This window comes from Onthophagus taurus, chromosome 10 (genome assembly GCF_036711975.1).
Source record: "Onthophagus taurus isolate NC chromosome 10, IU_Otau_3.0, whole genome shotgun sequence".
Lineage (NCBI taxonomy): Eukaryota > Metazoa > Arthropoda > Insecta > Coleoptera > Scarabaeidae > Onthophagus > Onthophagus taurus.
The window spans coordinates 4,007,165-4,027,588 of record NC_091975.1 but is presented as its reverse complement, the minus strand read 5'-3'; the positions used below and the strand labels follow the sequence as shown (position 1 = coordinate 4,027,588).

The 20,424-nt window shown below is 33.4% G+C and overlaps 1 protein-coding gene across 4 annotated transcripts in view; it reads left to right on the top strand.

Annotated features, from left to right (window-relative positions):
* The window catches only part of LOC111428473 (Octopamine-Tyramine receptor), a 35,392-nt gene that overhangs the window by 4,086 nt on the left and 10,882 nt on the right, over positions 1–20,424 (top strand). The window contains exon 1 of one of the 4 annotated variants that reach the window (XM_023064002.2): positions 12,147–12,309. The exons of 1 other annotated variant lie outside the window; for it this stretch is intronic. The gene's annotated coding sequence lies outside the window, so the exon portion shown is untranslated. Of the gene's footprint in view, positions 1–12,146; positions 12,310–17,056; positions 17,188–18,639; positions 18,760–20,424 lie in introns of those variants that run through there. 2 more of the 4 variants (XM_023064005.2, XM_023064004.2) reach the window with 2 other exon arrangements.

Sequence of the window (20,424 nt, the reverse complement as noted above, 5' to 3'; positions counted from 1 at the left end):
ACGACTTTTAGACGACTAAAATCCTTTTATTACATTTTCTTTGATCTATATAAATTTTATATAAATATTTTAAACAACTAGTTATAACTTAAACTAATTTTACTACAATTTAACATACACTTCATGACTATGTTTCATTGTAACACACGCACAGGAGTCATTATTTACATTTTAATCGACCCGTTTCAGTTTCCAAAGTGCTTCACTCGGCAGGTTTGCGTTAATCGAAATGCAATTATTGACATTCTCGGTGAGGACGGAATTTTCCTGGATTGTGCTGCGCTTTATATTTTCAACGTATTGTACTGGAGACGTTATCTCGTCCGAATTTCCACCAAGGTATTCGAATGCCTAAACCTACAGGTTCCAGTGGCACTTAGGAAGCATCACCCTGCGGTTTCTGTGGGCATCAAAGTTTACGTCTTAGAACTGAAATTATCGATTTTTAACGCAAAGTGATTTGACATTTAGGGACTTGTTTAAATTAGTTGAATACTTAAATAAAATAATAATAATATTAAAATTTGTCAGCGGGAAAAAATACAATAACGAATAAATGAATGAGGCTGTATCTAGGGAATAAAGCAATAAGGAAAGGTTTTTTTAGAACCAATATCTCTTTAGCCGAAGCAGTGGCTCGAGTATTATAAAGTTATAAATAAAGATATCTTTTGAATATGAATTAGAACCCGAGGCAGCTTTGCTGCCGATGCAATAGCTGGGGTATTGAAAGTAATAAATTAAAGTTTCTTTTTATAACTAATATCCCATTACAAACCGATGCAGCTTTGTTGCCGAGGCTGTAGCTTGAGTGTTACAAAGTTATTAATAAAGCTTTCTTTACAGTAGTAATATATCATTAGAAGCCGAGGCTGCTTTGCTGACGAGGCAATGGCTCGAGTATAATAAAGCAATAAGTAAAGGTTTCTTTTTAGAAACCATATAGCTGCCATATAGCGAGTTCAAAAGGTATGCTGCTATTGGTGGTAAAGATTTGGCGGGATACCGCCAGTGTCACTTCTGGTTATTCTGTACCACTACTCTTACTCCTACTTAGAAGCCGAAGCTGTAATAACGGTTTTATAAAGTAATAAGTAAACGTTTAGTTTTTTAGAACCAATTTATCATTAAAAGCCAATGTAACCCTGTTACCGAGGAAGTGGCTCAAATATTACATTTCCTCTCTTAATTTATACAGTGGTTAGCGAACTCTTTATGGGGATATTTGGAATATATACTTGACCCATTTGAAGAAAAACTTTAAAACCTTTTATACTTGAAAGAGTCCTTATTAACTTTACACAATTTTATATCCGAATGATTATCTTAGAAACCAAATATAGAAATTAAAGATTATTAAGTTGAGACAATTAAACTTTTTCACTATTTTTCTAATCGTATTTTGAGTACTATTTTATTTTAACTTTAACAATGATTTTTTTTAACTTTTTTTTATTAAAACAACTACACCATCCGTCAATTGATTTTCGTGGGGACGACTTCCGAATAAATTTAATTAAAGGAGAGTTCAAACGTTTGCTTGCACGCACTTTGAATGTTAAAGAGTCTGAAAGGCTTGAAGAGGCGACGACTACAAGAACCTCTTGCGGAGACTTTGGGAGAGTCTGAAAGGTTGATTTGTGTGCAAAGCTTTCTCTTTAGATGTGGAGTCGGAACTGAAAGTTTGTTAGAATATAAAAAATACACTTCATTGTTTTACTGCTATCAAAAAGTAGTAAAAAAGATAGCTTTTTAAAATGTATGAATTTTTGATAATTATTGTTTGTGTGATGCGTTTTATAAAAAGCTAAACAGTTTTAACGTTTATAATAACTTTTTTTAGGGGTACATAACCGCAATTTCCATATAAATTACCAAGGGGAAAAGCGAAAGCCGGTTTTAATATGCAGGATAGCGCTTGAAGTGTTTCTCTGAAACATGGTGAAAAACGTGACTTGTGAACGGTCGAAAATTTTCAATTTACAACAGTTGAAATTTCTACCCTCTCTAAAAACAGATACTTGTTTAATTCTGTGCCCATAACTCTAGAAATTTTTTTAAATTAAACTTTCCTTAATCAACGGTTCAATCTTTTCATTAATATTAAATTTAATACGTCACTGCTCTTTTAAACAAATTAGTAATAGTAGTAAGGATTGAACTTAATAGCTTCGGAACTAACTCACTCCAGGAAACTTCGTTGAAACTCTTTGAAAGAGCACCAAACTTTTTGATACCAAACCTCTGCTGAAACGAGACTTCCAAAGCTTCTCTCCTTTCGTGTTAGTTTATTGACAGGATGCCGCCGGTGTGATATACACAAGATCCAAAAGTTTCATTTGAATACCATCGCTTGAATGACAAAAAGAAACTTTTCTCTTTGGTGTAATTTAATCTAAACGAATTTAAAATAATCAAATAACATCGAAATGGGTTGAAATACACTAAAACAGTAACATTGAAAACTGTTACAGTTTAAACGCGAACAATAATAATGCCGTACAGCTTTATTTGGGCATTGTTTGGCGCTTTCATTGCGTTGGTATTTTGACAACAACGCCCAATCAAAGCGAAATTGTACCAAAATCCAGCCGTTACATTTATTTTTATTACAAAACCAGCTATATCTATGTATAGATACGTCACACAGCTTTAATGGGACCAGATTTTAAGCTCTATAGAAAAACTTCATATTCAACTTTACAATACAAATTATTTCAATTTGTGGATATACAGATATATATGGATTAATTCATTGGAGCTTAATTTCAGCGAATTTTTGATAACTAGCTTTTATATATTACTCCGCCGAAATAACCAAAAAGTGCTTATACATTGATGTTAAATTGTTAATAAGCTGTCCGTGTTCGAAATGCAACTAAAATTTTTAACACTGCTAAATATGTAAAATGGAAATGTCCGATTTGGCAGGTCATGTTGAACTATAGGGCTAATTTAAATTAACATTACACGATTGTAAACAATTTCTTTTTTAATACTCACATAATCCGTTTTACTTTTTCCAGTGAGTGGTGTATAAATACTAAAGGACACCGAAATTTTTACAAATCGACCTGACAAAGTTATTTTGTATAAAAAGTCAAAACGCATAAAAAATCTACGTGTATTTCAGCGTTAGTCAATCGTATTAAAGTGAATCGATTGAATTTTATGGTCCTCTCTCGATGGTGACTTGTATGCTCTTTACCGACTCCGAACGATTTACTCTTCGAGTTAATCGTTCTCTTTGCGGCCAACGCCTCTGATCCTGTAATCCTGTTTGTGGACAAACCGCAATCGCTGTTAATCTCTTTGCAAAGGCGTTGGTACGCTAGCTTTCGCAAGCTTTGAAAAGCTTTCAAATGCTTACGTAAACGGGAGAAGGAGAAATAAACAAGAAGAAAAAATAAGTAAACATAGAGTTTAACTGAAACGTGACTTATCTTAAATTTGTATTAAATCGAGTGATTTGATTTTTTGTTAAAAAAGTCGGTTTTAGAGTGTAACTAAATTGTAATGCTTTTAAAGCTGAAAACAGAGAGAATTTACAATGAAAGATGCTTTGATGTCCGACAACGGTTGAATTTTTTTTATATATATTCACACCCAAAGCACCACTTTACATTACAACGAATTGCAAAAAATTCCACTAAGCTCCAAAGTTGCCTGTTATTGCGAGGTCGCTTTGAAGTTTAGGGTTAGGTTTTGGTGGTTAAGGTAAGAAACGTTACCCAACAACAAAACCAACCCCCGGTATTCTCTATTAGTTTCTAACAACTACACATTAGTTCTACATGTTAGCGATTTTTTCTTTTAAAACGTTTGTACGAGAAATGGAATTGGTAGTTAGGTTCTTTTAAAGTGTTTTAGGGAGAAAACAAGTGACCTATTTTAGTTTGGGACCGTGGAAATGGATCGTAACTTTAATTTATTGCTAAATTAATATTATAAACTTGCCCGTGTGAAAATTTAATTTCAACGTGGTTCTTGGGAGTTAAACATGTTTTGTTAAATTACTCGTGTGGAATAATTAGTTTCCAACGTTGATGAAGTTAAGTTGAGTACAATAGCCAAAAGGATTACATTTTAATCTTTAGTATTAACTAAACCATCTAAACGGATTATAATTTATCAAGTGGAATTAAAAATTAAACACAACTATCATATTTGGATTTTATTTATTATTCCATTTTAGTAAAAGATCCAGCTTTCCGGTAGAATTTTATCAAATCCCGACGAGTGGAGTTTCACGATTCCACCACCCAACGGATTTACCACCCCCCACGAGTCCCACGTTGTATGCAAATTCTCTGAGAGCGGGTAAACACACGGATGTGGTTAAATCGGTAAAAGAAAAATAGGAAAAATAGCGAATCGACTCGCGAATTTATGTGACCAATCGCCAAGTTCCGCCCTTCCATTGTACCAAAATGCAACGTGGCTTCTCCATTAGTGATTCAACAAGGTGCTTTTTAAATCCCCAATGTTTCAGAACCCACTATCTATCTTTCGTATTTTTTTTATATCTTTTTACTTTTACTTCTTGTTTAAAAATCTAGATGGAATCGATGAAGTTTTCTTTCAAAACCACACCTCGCAGATGATGGATAGCTTCCTCTATTAACTGACTCCCAGTTTTCCGAAAAATTAAACAAAATTTAATAACCTTAATAATCAAAAACCGGAAATAACTGAAGAAAAGATTGACGATATTCCTTTAACGCGGCATTAAGCTCATAACAGAAAATCAATAAATAAATTCCGGAAGCCAGAGGAGCACGTTGGAAATGAAAGAAAATGGGGGTGCTCGGCCCCAGTTTTTATTAAAATCTTGGACGAAGCGAGAGATTTTCCTTAAGCTTTGAACGCGTTCCTTTTCAGGGGAGCAACAAAAATCTCTCCATCCCTGATCTTGTTGCAACTCGTTTTGAAACGAATAACTGAATATTTCAAGGGGTGGGCACTGATTGAATTTGTTAGTTAATGAAAAATCTACTGCATCGAAGCAATTATTGAACGCATATGGAAAATCATATTGTAAATAATAAACGGGATAGTTTTGATTGTTTATTTTTATAACAATCCTATAGAATTGAGTAAAAATTTTATGTATAATAAAAAATATAACAACGAATTTGTTATTTTATTAATAAAAGTACTATGTCCAAATCTGATTTTTCACAAAACTACACCCTTAAAACTACAAAACATGCAATAAACAAGATACGAGTTATTATTTTTGACGCCACATGTTAATTCTCGTTCTCACTCATATATACTTCTATCATACTTCCCGAACTAACGAAAGCACTAATAATTTACACATAACATCATCGAAATCGTTGATTAAATAAACATTAATTGCTTATTTTGATAATCGCTGCAGTAGCAAATGTAATTAAAATTAGGGTCATTTATACAACAAACTCTTGTAACAGTTCTTGTATACTTTATCTTTACTTACACTTCAAATAAGTTATTTAGACATTCAAATATCTTAGTGACATCTTAGCGTGACGACAACTCCAGTTTTAAAGATGGAATGAAACTTTGAAGTTGTGATGTTATATAGAGTCGCTTTAATATTTAGTCGCTTCAAAGTTAAAACCGAAAACTTTATCATCAACGTGTCAAAAGTAACATTGTAACTTGCGAATTCTTATTCGAAGTTTATTAATAATTTTGAACCAAGAATATTAAATATTTTCACATTTCTTATTAAAATATTTCATTAATTATTTTAATTTATTGCACCTAGACTATTTTATTAATCCTTCTCAACGCAGCGCTTCCCTCCTAGTCGTAGACCATGCACTCTTTTCAGACATTTCGTCGACAGATTTGATTGTACAGATTTGCTGATTGGAGCAATTAAAACAACGTAGCTAATTCCAACATTTCTTCAGCAGGTAACAGTTTCTCCGCTTCTTATTTATTCCCTTGTTTAACACCAACCCAAATCTTTGAGAGCTTTAATTCTGTTCATCCTTCGGTTAGTCGTTCGCTCAAATATTCAAGTTTTAAGCAGTGTTCACTAATGAAATTTCTTAAACAAGTATGCAACACTAATTACTTCTAACACATTGCTTAATTACTAAAGGGAATTCCTGTTTCCAATCTTGCAAACATTCGTCCTCGGGATTTTGATGGATCTATACGTCTTTAAAGTTCTTGAATCCATTTCAACTAATCTTAGGATTACTTACTTCTTGTCTCGTGGGTTGCGGATTACTTCCCGATGTTGCCAATTAAGCGCAAGATGTAGGTTCTTAAAATCTCTAGTTTGATGAGGATTAATTATTGTTATAAATTACTTTGGTCATCGATAAATTAAATTTTATAGTACCTAAAAAGAGAATCGATATTTTGAACGTCCGCTGGCCAAAGAGTGCACACAAAGAACTTAAAAACTACAAACTTGGAGCTTTGGAGTTCTCGTTCGAGTCAAACCCCCGCAGCGCCTATCGCGTGATCGGATTGCTTTATACCCTTGGACAATGAGTTAAGGGACGTGCGGGTGAATCAGAATGCGAACCTGAAACCTCGTGTGTGTAAGGTTTTCGGACATGAAAGACGCTTTCTAATGCAGTTGCCGTGTAAGGCCGAATTTGCGCTTGGAATAACTTTCAAATGTAATAAATTCGGAAACACCCAATAGAATTATTTAGATAGAATAGATTTTGATAAAGAAGGATGTGGACTATATAGGGATGAATTTATTTAATATCGATTATAATCATACGTTTTAATCATAATTGAATCAAAAGCTAATAACGTCGCGTCGGTGATAATTAGTACTAATTTTCGCTGATTAAATTCTAATAAAGTTCAGACCACCGTGAACCGCGTGGATGATGGAGATAGCATAGTGTTTGGGGGTGGGGTGGATGTCCTCTCTGCATTTATGGAGGAGTCGATATTCTCCGTTTTAATCCCTTAGTCGTTCAGTTTCGGTTAAAGATTATGCAAATTTTTTGCACACCAAGTTCTTTAAGTATGTTCTTTTTGATCGTGGCTCGATCGTTTTTCAGCTGAATTTAATCTAAAAAGTTAACCCAGTTTTTAACACTATTAATTTACAAGTACACGATTAATAAAAGACTATGTTAAGATTTATAAAAGTACATTTAATAAATCAGTTGAGATTTTTCAAGCACAAATTTGGTGATTTTCGCAAATTGAATTTTAAAAATTTGTCTGTGACAGTTCGTATGACTTCTTTCGATCTGCAATGGTTCAATGGGAAAAAAAATAAAAAAGGCTCGAGTTCCATCCATAAACATCCGTGTAAACAATCGAAAACGTACACGACAACGTGAACGAGCTCGAAACGAATATCGACACATTCGAGTAGAAAACGAAAATTAAACAAAAAATAGCTCCGGATGTACCCAATAGTTGACATGTTTCCGACAGTTCGGTAAATAAACCGTGAATAAATAACATTTTAGATTTATCACGATTTGTTAATGATATACAACCCAAAGAATGTTACAAATATCTTTGTATCCATTTGTGAAAGGGTAAATCCGGCAAATTGGACACCAAGAATATCCCCGGAGTCCACAGTCTTGTTTGCCCAGGACGAAGTACGTGTTTCAAATGCAGATCAACCATCAGATTTTCCTATATCTATTCAGCTGAGAATTACGCAGACTGAGAGCACTCTGACGATATCTTATTAATAAATAAAAACATAAAAATATAATATTGTTAGCAAACAAACCAAGCGTTATACTTGTACCCTTTGATCCCCAAAGCCTTTTGATTGGGTTCGGTGAAACGATGTTGGAGAAAATGAAAATCGATTATTTTAGGTCGGATTGTCGGTTTCTGATCCCCGAGTTTGTAGATATTTACGATCCGGAAGATCGTGTAACGTCCACCTAAATAAACTTCAATTAACACTAAGTCTCGTTGTAAAATTATAATTTTAGTTAATTGGTGGGTCAATATTGATCGCGAGATTCGTTTGATTGCGGAGCAAGCGGCATTCTCCATTATGTTTGTTTTCCGGGCGAAGTTTGCCCGTTGCCCGGTACCCAAGTGATTAATGCGTGCCAGTGATGAACTGGTACACAGGAACAATTAACTCTTGCGTGGTGATTATAGGGAGGACTGTATAGAAGGACATCTTGAACACGTCTCACTAGAGAGAATTTAGGTCGAGATTTGTCCCCAAAACCTCATCGATTGTACGTTCAAAAATCAACCGTGATTAATGATCCGATAAACGACGTCTTCGACGTTAACTGAAATGTATAGTGCCCTTTATAACCTATGTCTTTGAATCACGTACACGATAATCTTATTTTTCAATTTTTTATTTAGAGTGTAGTACGTGTATCCGAGTAGGAAAAGACTTCGCGGCGATCTTCTGTGGCAAAATGTACGAAATGTCTGAAAATGCAATTTTCGTCGACAGATGGCCCTATGCAGCCCCCTCAGGTGTTCTTGCCTTTCAACTGGCTAGAGACGCCTTATTCCTTGGAATTCTCTTTTCTGCCTTTCAGCAATGCACGTTGAGACTTTGCTCCTACACAGAAAGGGATAGAGAAGGGATTAAACTCAAGAACAAGTCAGCAATTTGGCCGTGAATTGGTTACATAAGCGTTACAGTTCTCTATTACTTCCTTAGAGAAAAATCTTTTTGTAATATATACAGTGTCTTAATTAATTATCGTACCCGAAGTCATCATTGCAAGTATGCAACCAATATCACAAGCAATACGCAAATCCAAAGTATAATAAACTATTACTTATTAACGTATTTTTTAATATAATAGAATAAAAACGTTCAAGTATTTTCAGCTTTAATTTTACACGGTTCCGATTTCAGTGAAACCACGGCTAGTTTTAAATAAACCCTCAAAACGCTTGAAAAATTTTAAATAAACACTTACCGTGGACATTTTTTAACCGACCCCACGATTGAGTACTTGAGGAATGAGCATCTACCAGTTGGCAGTCGCCAGCGATGGATTTAATTAAGTCCGTGGCGAAGAGCTCGCGCTGTTAGTAAACGCAATTGGCGTTTTTATCTCGCTCTTCCCCTTCCCGTTTGCGTAGGTAGGTACCTTTTTGCACTCTCTTCTTCGTCCTCGACTCTACGACCCAGTGCGGCGTCATATTTCACGACCTTAATCCCGACTCTAATTAGGAAGCCTCTAGTCTACCACCTGAAGGTGACTTTTCCCTTCTCTATCAACGGTTTGAATTGGATCGGGGACCCTTTTTTCTTGTTATAATTACTTTTTTTTTGTCGACAACTGGTCTTCCCTTGTTCATTAACTTTGTTGACATCGGCGATTGAAGATGTAAAGTATTGTAAAAGTTAAATTTAATTTTGAATTACGCAAAGTTAATAAACATAAACGTAATTTAACGCTTGATTGACTCCATTATTCACCCAAACAATCATAAACTTCCTGAGTTTCGCTCTTTTATTGACAGAACACATACCCCATTAGAGATGTTAGGATCATTGATTTTGATTTATTATAGCTAGCTAGTTATAATGGTTATCCTATTATTATACACAAGATATAGATCAATATCTATATAAGAAATGATAATTTATAGGGTACAAATAAAGAAACTATGAAGATTTATAGATATCAATAGATTCCTTGAGGAATATTAGAGCAAAGGTGACACATTTGTCATTCGTTTTACTTGTTCCTTAATTACCAGAGAAAGCCACATTGAAAATGCAAAAATACTGTTCTGCAAATTTCTTGGATTCATTAAACCCATTTTATTAGTTTTTTACATCTCAAAACTAAAACCATGAAATAAAATGTTTTATGTAAGCCGATGCAGACACGAAAACGTTCCTTGAAAATTTACAACATTGTGGTGACCAACACTTACTATTTAATAAACCCTAGGAGCATTGCACAACGTATACTATATACGTGATCTCGTTTCCCCGGAAACATTTTGGGAATATTTGAAATTTCAGCAACCCGGTATCCGTTAAAATTTTGGAATTTCAACGGGTAATGAGCGAACCGCCGGGGTAATTTGCATAATAAATCGCAGGAAATTTCGAGCGTGTCATTAAGAATTTAAATTCCATTTTATCGAAACGAGGAGCGTTCCTTTCTCTTTCGTTTTCGAAGGCATCCGCCTCAAGAGGACGGCAAATAATGCATTGTTAAAGACGAACATTAGCGGACGGAGAACGCGGAGCGAACTGAAACGGGGGGAAATACTGGGGTGTAACGAAGTTCGCACACATTACCCCCCCTCCAACAGGTCTTAATACGCAATTTCCTTAAAACCCTTCGATTGAATTGCCTGAGAAAGTCTTTTTCTTAAAGAGGCAATTGGTTTGTTACGCTTTGTTTGTGTCTCTCGAAGAAATGGGAATTGTTCTCTTTCTTTTTTTTTCTCTCTAAAGGTTTAAAAAATATCCTTAAAACGTTTTCAAATGGTTTAACCTCAATTTACGATTTTTATTGATTCTCGCTTACCAGAGCATTGGAATCTAAGAATTTCCTTATTTTATTGCGTCATAAACAAGCAAAAAGATTAAAAAGCTGAAATGATACGTAAAGCTGAAGTGTTATATGTATATGTACTATATATCATTTGAAAGAGGACATCTTTTGCTTTATTTTGATATAGCTACTATGATTCAGCATCGCAAATTTATCCCAAACCGATTTTTTCAATTTTGACAAATTTTTTCTGAACTTAGGTTGTAATCTAAATTGTTATGTACAAAAATCTTTTTTTTTAACAATAGTTGAAATGATATGGTAAAGTATTGTATATAATTTGAAAGAGGACACTTTTTGCTTAACTTTGATATAAAATTTGTGACTCAACACCCCAAATTCAGCCCAACACGTTTTTTTTTTTAATTTGTCAATTCTTTTCTTAAGTTACGATTTAAATTGCAATCTACAAAATTTGAAATGATATGATGACGTGGCATATATGATTTGAAAGAGGAATCTTGTTGTTTTATTTTGATATATCTATTGTAATTCAGCATGCCAAATTCAGCATAAATCGATTTTTTTGAAATTTGACGGATCTCTTTTGTAACGTTAGTTATTATCTAAATTGCAACCTACAAAAAATGTTTTTGAAACAAAAGTTGAAGTGATATCATGAAGTGTCATATATCATTTAAAAGAGGAATCTTGTTGCTTTATTTTGTTACATCTATTGTGATTCAGGTGGTTTTTCTAATCGATTGACCTTAACGGCTCTATTCTCCTTTATTTTTGCTGTTTATATTTCAAAGTTTATTTCCAACTGTAACTCAATTTTTCTCTCGATTCGGTCCCAAACCAATCTAACTACGCAAAAAACGACACGCAGCTATACTCGCTCCAACTTGACACCGGAAAATAATTAAACTAGAACTGATTTAAAACAAAACATAAAACTATCTACTGATAATTTCCCGTAAATCTGCAAAATATTTCGGATAAAATCGTAATAAATAATGATGGTGTGTATTTAATTCCGAGTACACATCCCTGGTTTGCGACTCTAAAATTACCGATGTATTAATTAATACGCCGGTTTTATATGTTTGTTCGGCCATTAATTCGGAATTTATTGGGACAAAATTTCACGCTTCGGAAAATCCGTGAATATGTATCGATTTCGCGGTGTAGAAACGAAATGGAACTCGTTGTAGTTCGTTATGACTCTTTTCAGACAGCTAATAATTGATGTATGACTCCTATCCGCACAAAGATGCTTCAGGTATCATGTTATTTCAGAACGGTGATTGATGGATGTTGAAAAGAACTCAAATGTGTGTGTGTTATTTAAAGTACTTATTCAAACATCCTGTCGTGTTGTTATTTTTTAATATTTTTAATAAAAAAATTATTAACACGCTTTGATAATAACCGATAAAGAAAAATGTTTACTCATAATCCCCGGGTGTTAAATCTATGTTGAGTTGTTGATAAATCTTATCTAAACACCGGGGGCACTGTTTCATTCAACATGGTTTTATGATTTATTATCGGAGAATCCAAATTATAAAAAACGATGGGAATTCCACGTAGACTTATCTTCAAATAACCTCAGCTTATTTTTAGAAACGACACCTCGCGTGGAAATGCGTTCCGAAATTAGCACCTTATGAACAGAAACGGCCTAAAATTCGCTCGGTTCAGTGGCAACCGGCACGCATTGCACGAACGATCAAAAAATTACGGTCTGACATTGGGAACAAAAAGTTTTACAGTGAAAGTTTTAAAAGTTATTTTCAGTTGAATGTGTTATAAGTGGAAATTTTTTCAAGTTATGATGTAAATTTCAATAGGAGATAAGGTAATTTTATTACAGAATTAACGATTAGTAACTAAGACTTTGTTTTTGTATGAAATTAATTTATTAGTTGTCAGAAATTCATTGTAAATTTATAACAGAACATAAATCAAAGTGGATCCGAAAATATTTTGATTCTCGAAATAAATTGTTGCTATTAATTTGATTGTCGTTAAGTTTGCCTCTTAAAACTATTAAAAGAAAATAAAGTAAAGAGGTCGTTTATTTTTAATTTTTTTTTGTGGTGAACGATCCATTAAATTCTCATGGTTTTGTCGTCCTAAAATTTTCAATGGAGCCTTATATCTGGACGAACTCCACTTTGATGCGGAGATCAAAGCGCGACGGTTTCTTGAGTTTTATTTTACTGTTTATTTTGGATTGCGGACCCGATCAAATAGGGTTAAATAAATGTATATAGATACTCCCTTTACCCTTACTTTTTTTTACAAAAAATCTACTTCATTTCTTTTTTTCGGTATAAAACGCTAATTGTAAGTAAACAAATCGCAAGGATAAGAAGGATAAAAATGATTTTTAAGTGAAAATAAAAAAAGAATTCTCCTTAGTCATTTCCTCATTATTTTCGGGAGATGAGGGGAGAGTTTCCTAAAGCTTAAGTAAACACGTCAACTCGCAACGGAGGACGTTTTGAGTCAGAATCGCAATCCGGAGGGCTTATTCCCATTCCTGGGGCATAATGGGCCCGGCAGGAAGTTTAAATTGATTTCCTGCTCTCGCTCTTAGCGGAGGGCGGTTTTTGGCAGGTCTCTAATCAAACCACTCGATCCTTAACTGGTTTCCTGGAACCAACGCGGTCATTTGACGAGTTAATTTATTTACTCGTTGCAAAACCTTCGTAATTAACCAAAAAATTGCACCATATTCATCGTAATTGAAATCCTCAAACATAAATTTTAATACGTATTCATTATCTGAATAAACTTAACCTTCCGGTCTATAGAAAATATTATTTGCCCTGTGGAAAACACGAGCGTTCGATGTTTATTATAAATAGGCAGGCCCCGGCGCTCGTTTCGTAAATAAGATTTCAATATCCACTCACATTTTGGACTGGCGCCGCTTTTATATAGGGAAATCCTCTAAACTTTACGGTGCTTTCATATTAAATGGTCCCTTTATATTCCTCGCGGTATAAACACACGTGGAAACCAACTCTATTCCGGAACGCGAAACCTATTTTATGACCGCGAGTGATATTTTGAAATTTTTTTTATTAAGTTTTATAATATTTGATTTAACTAATGGAAGTTTAAATATTTCATATCACGATAAATTTTACGATGTGCACATAATAAACACGTGTTACGATTCAAAGAAAGCTAAATATATTAATTTATTGCGCTACAATTTTTTATGAACCGTTGTATTTTTTAATGGTTTATGAACAAACTTGGTAATAATCTTTTATTTTTAAATTCACTCGATAATTGTTGTATTAATATGCAAACATTCTTGTCCTATGAACAGCGTTGATTGCTCAAAGGGGGCAATTACAGTTTCCCGGTTAATATTTTGTTGTGGTTTTCATTAATTATTTAGGTTTATAAAGGGAATTAGTTAGCCGACAATTATATTGGACCCGGGTTATAATCTGATACGTTTCAGATCTCTCCCAAACTTGATTTAAGTTACAAGGGTCGAAGGTGGTTGCTTGAAAGGTAAACTTAGTGATCCGGGCCCAACTAAGTTCCTGATACATAAACATGCCTATTTACAACACAAGTTCAAATTTCCATATCGAAGCACTAATTGCTGGAAATTCTCAAGTTTTTAAAGTTATCGAAGCTATGCGGTTCCATTCCCCATTCACCGAGTAAACACAAAGAAATATCTAGATCGGTCTCGGCGATATGAATTTCAAGGAATCGCTGAGAAACCCGGAAGGATGGAAGAGATTAAAAATGAATAATGCATGTCCTGTGTACGATATCGATTAGAAGCGGATGAAATATACGTTTTTCTATTGAGTCCGACTATGGAACCAACCTCATCAATTATTAAAACCGTCTAGTAGATTCACCTATATCATTCGACCACATTCTAGTTACATTGTTATGTAAATTCCTTAACGCAGGATAATAACGTCGCGGTTTACGCAAGGACAATAAGCAATCTCAACCGATTAAAGCGAACAAGAGACAATATCGCCTTTGAGCCAACAATCGTCGTGCTCCGTGAGATTCCAAAAGCTTAGAGGTCAAAATTTAACCCGTCAAATGCACCGGATTAAGTTTTAAATCATTCTCGCATATCATAGAGCTTTTGCATGTTACGCCGTAAAGAAGATCTCGTAAATCTTCTACTTATTTCATACATTACCTACATCTCAAGATGTTTTCAATTTTTATTTTTCAGAACAAATATTCCTACTTTATACGAAAATAATAATCTTTAATTGTAAAAAAGTTTCTTAAAAGATATTTGTCAATTTAAGATATCCTGAGGTTGCAAGTGATCTCTAGGTCCAATATTGCATTGATATGGTTTCAATTGTAGCGCCTCGGTCTCTTCGAATTATAATATTATAATATTGAAACATTTGTTTCTACAGTCACTGATATTTGGTTCCACTTGATTGAAAGAATATATTAAAAGAAATATTTTGAGTTAATAAAAATATGTTTAAGAAAATATGTGAATTACACCGAATTGAAGCTTTCTAAAAATCCTATAAGTATCCAAATCGCACACAAAAAAACGAAAGTTATTTCTAGAATATAAACCGTTTAGTATTCGTTTGTTTAGAGTTCTGCACGTTCCAGCATCACATTGACGTTAATCCTGATGTAACGTCCCAATGTTTATCGTAAAAAGTCCAAGAATAATCTAATATGCGAATAAAACTTATCCTTCTAAGATTAACGTACCGGAAGGATGCACGGTACATAAACTCCTATAAACAGGGATGGTTAAATGAACCCCAAGAATACTGCAACGAGAATATTTAGTTATTACGGTCCTCTAGGCTTTATCTAAAGATTGAGGAGGATTAATTAATATTCTCAACATTTCTAAAGACTACATAGGCGTGGTTAATTAATTAAATCTTATATCTTGGAACGAAGGAAGTTCAACAACAAAACAGAGCGAAGTGAGTAAACTGACTTTGATGTTTTTTCAAAATAATCACAAGTTAAAGGAATAATGGCTTTTAAATGTAAATATTAAGAGATTTATAATACCCCTGTAATTAACTAGAACGTGTTCGTTTGAAGTTAATAATTCTTGATATGATTCACTCAATATCATTGAATCAGTCATCAATGTCAGGATGAAATGAAATATGTTCATAAATCAAACCGAGTATAAAGAGTTATCGCGCTCTTGTATTGCGAAAGGGATTTGTAGTGGTATAAATGGTTGTAACAGAAATTGTGATCGGCTTCAACAGACTATTGCCAATTATTGATGGTCGAACTTTAACTAATCATGGTGCGAACCGAACACACAAATTCCTACGATCGTAACGGGAAGTTAAACAACGCTAACTCACGCCTAGAAACTTAGTACGATCTTATCGACCTCCAGGCAAATTTACCAATTCGGCAGAAACCCCTATTCAACGCAGAACGATAATGATAATCATAACTGCAATAATGTTCTCGTATCGTTTTAGCACCGTCATCCTTTCAAAATTAATGCAAATATTACCACTCCCGATTTTAAATCGAATAAATCCCGGGGTTTTATTACTACCCCGCGAATATTTTACTTGCGATTATTTCGCACACGTTTCGGTTATAAATACGTAAACTGGCTAGTTTAATTTATGATGGAAATTCTGTTTCGTCTGCACACAGCGGGATCGTTTGAGCCGATTAATAGGTTTATTATTTATACAAATCGCATTAGTCAAAATGTAATAACGAGTTATCCCACGATGTGATAGATGGAAAAATTTAAAAAAAATTAGGGTTTGTTTATTTATAGGATTGGTTAAATCTAATTCACTTTACTTGTTGCTTCATAAAATCAAATCGAATCCTACTATTTATAATAAATTTGAATCAATTACCAAAATAAATTTGTGTTTCAAATTCTGATAGATAACTCACAAACTTCCAAATAAATCGTTGGAGTGAAATCGAGCTTATAAATAACGTTTATCCGAAAAACGTGCGAAAATTTCCATAGTAAACGCGTGGACGTGTTAAATCTTCGAAAACACCTGCGGGCGATGGAAAGGGTCCATAACATTGAGGTAAAATTTTCAAACTCGGCTAAGTTATTTTTAAAATTTCAAATTAAAATTCGATTACGCGTATAATTCGAATATAACCTTATTTTAATCCGAAATTCGTCAACGTCCAACGTGACACGGACGTGTAAATGAATAAATAAACTGAGAAACTCAATAACCGTGGCTGAAGCGTGAATATAAACAAAATCCTCAGACTTCCGTCAATTAGCCTTTACTAATTCGTGCAAATTTGATGCAAATTTATAACTGTAACACCCTGGGGCTAATTGCGACAAACTGATTCGACGTTGATTTGTCATACACTGAATATTATCGGTTTGTATTCAAAATTTTAATTGAGATAATGATTTATTGAATTAATAAAGTACTCGTTATCAACTTTAGCGTTATACTGGATTTCCGCCAAACAATATTAGCACAGTGACTAAATAGGTACAACGATAATAAAAACCAACAAACACGTTAAGCGAGCTACCTTAGTTTGATTTGTATGGTTCATATGGTTTTATAGTATAAAAATAAAAGATACGACCGGATATAGCGGTTTCTGTTTGCGTGTTCGACTCAGTTTTAACGAAGGCGATTTCGGTTACTTTATAATTTATTTTTTAATCGTGGTAGTGTAAGACTGCATTTTCTTTTTATATTATCCTTCGGTAAGTCACGTTTAATTAAATTTTCGCTCAACTTCATTTAATGGAGCAAGCTCTATAATAGAGGCTTTAATAATTACGGAATTCTATACTAATTGGAACCAGATTTTGGTATTTCAATTAAATTTTCAAAAAAGTCAGAATGAAGTAATCAAAAAAGTTATTAATTATTTTTTTTACGAAAGTTTGTTTATGTATTCACATCAACTCAGATCTGAGATATACTAACATGATATTCGTTCTCAAAATAAACAAACTTTTAGAGGATTATTAAATAAATCTTTATTAATGTGACTTTGTTAACACTTAATTGAGATAGGCAAATATCTCAAGAATGAAGGTGAATATCAAAAAATTTTATTCTTATTTATCGATTTAGAAATCATTTTTCCACATAATCAATTTATACGATTTTCTTTAATGATAATTATTAATGAGCACCATCCGCAAAAGCGAATAAATTGCAAGATTTTCAGGTTATCTTTTATTTTTCACCTCCTAATTCGTTGAGATGAATTGTTAAACACCGTTATGTAGTTTTTCTGGTGCAAAAATAAATTTAAGATCAAAAATAAAGAATAACTTTTTATCCTATCGTCTTTCGTTCTTGAGTTATTGCATTTTGAATTCATCAATATTCGCTCGAGGCAAATATCTCAAAAACGAAGATAAATATGATAAAATTTTGTTCTTCTTTTTCGATTTAGAAACCATTTTTCTATATAATCAACTTATACGATTTTCTTTAATCATGATTTTTATCTATCCACCGAGCCATCTATTGTAATCTGTTAAGACTAAAATATCACCACCATATTTTGTTCATCTATTAATTTATTATGTTCACCACCTATTAACATGTTCTCTGTTAATAGCTATAAAAAATCATCAATGTTGTGTATATCTCGGCCGTGATTAATTTTAAACGGTCTCAAGATTGAACATTTCAGCCTTAATATATAAATAACCATTACACAATCCAGGAATATATTTAGCATTTTGTGAAATTCTATTTCCACAAGTCCTATTCGAAAATTTGCTTTGTTGTTTGAATGGCCTTTGGCAATCTATCCTTAAGTAATATGAGATTGATAAAGTAACATATGTAGTATTCGTGAGTAAAGAGAAGAATAATTACCGCAACAACAAGATGTTCGACCATGTTCGGGGAATGGACCGAATTCCTCGAACTCTAAATACAGTTCTAGAAACATAAAATCAGGGCCAGGTTCAACATATCCAGTTGTCTGAAAGGTGCAGGTATTGAATCAAACTTTTGCCAACTCAAATATACTTTTCCATTGTGGTAATATTTAAAGCAGAATTTCGACTACTGAATGTAACGTGTTCGGGGTATAAATAGAATTGTAAATAAAATTCAAATTTTTGGTATCAATTTTGATAAGATAACTAAAATTGCTGTAAAGTATTTATTGAGTTGACTAGCAGTAACTAATATTGCGTATAGCGCGTGTCGCGTGTCTATTAGATCATGATAAAGCGGCCCACTTTCAGTTTTTTTGCCGTACTCATCTTTAAGTCTTTAAGTTTGATATCAGGAGTTTTATTAGATGGGTAAGCCTTATTATTAAGTTCATAATTTATTAATGTTCTAAATAATCTACTGGAAATAGTATTTCGAAATTTGTACTAGATGTTTAAAAGCAGTTTCTTAGTGTCGTTTCATCTCAATATAGTTTTATTTTGGGTTCTGTGATAAAACTGGGAATCCCATAATTTCTTCTAAATTTGTCCTCTAAGAATTGGTGGGTTATTCCAAGAGTAAAAACTTCCTAGCTGCAACTATCTCTCCAAAGACACTTACTCGTCACCTATCTAGTCATTGCTGTAGTTTTCATTATTTTGTTAATTTCCATTGTTTAACACAAACGCCTGTTTAATTTCATTAAACCAAATACCATTTTACTATCTAAATATTATATCAGGCAAGTGCTGCTACATAGTGGATGCCTTGACAGACTTCCACTATTTACTCTTTCAAGCTGCGTAGTATTTCAGTCTTTGTCCGTGAGCAAGAGAATTATTACAATATATTTTTCTAAGTAAATTTTTTTAACCAACATCCCTTTTTTTTTATTATGTTGTAAAGTATCAATATTTTTTATTCCCAAAGATAAAAAGTTGTTGGATTAAGTGATGCATTAACAAAATAAACACTTATTGGTCGAAACTAAATAACACAGTAGATAACAATTTCTTAGTAATCAATGTAAGTTATGAAATCGCCGACTTTGTATTATCATTAAAAAAACTTGACATTTTCCTTTGGTAAGTTTTGTTTAATTAAATTTTCGCTCAATTTCCATTTAAGGGGAAATAGAAGGTTCTATAATTAAATAGAGCGTTTAATAATTACGGCGAAATTCTACTAATTGGAACCAGTTTTTGCCTTCCTTTTTACTTAAAACAACCAAACAGGATCCTCGCTTTAGCTTTTATACACAAACAGAAAATATCTCCCTTTCTGTATAAATTAATCCGGCAGGATTTCAAGAGACGCTTTAAATCCGAAGTAAATAACACGGCTATAAATTGACCACGGAGTGAAATACAGTGCTAACCGAAGGTTCTTCAAATATTTATTCGAGGAAAAAGGTTTCTTTCATTTTATAAACACCATTCAATATCGAGATTTTCAATATTTTCAAAACATAACATATAAAATTATATTTTACATATACCGCAATTTGTACGAATGTTGAAAACCTATTTATTCAGGAACGTTTGGGTATTAAACGTTTTCTGATGTCGCCTATATGTCTTTTTGATGATCCTACTAAAGTTGGCAACAGCGCCAAAATCCGCATCTTGCGACCATCCTTTCGCTTGATTTATTCTGCGTTGCTTTTCCTTTTTGATCGGGATTAATGATGTTTACAAGGGAAAACTATTTTTTATCTGTCAACGTTTTATTTTGAGTAACTGATTTTTTTATTGAAAGGTAAATTGTGTTAAGTGGGATAAAAACCACTTAAATTTAGCAGAAAAGATGAGAGTTGGGCGTTACAAAGCCATGAAATTGAACGGATCTCATTATTCGGTACGATAACGATCCCCACCCATTTGCCCCTTCAATTCCATGCCAAGGTCCCATCGTTCTCCAATATAATGGCAGTTACCGGCCTCAATAACCCTTTAGAAATATGTCCTGCGCCCCGTAGAAATTGTTCGTAAAAAGATCTTCCAGAAGAGACACAAAAGGACAACAACGAAGCTGAA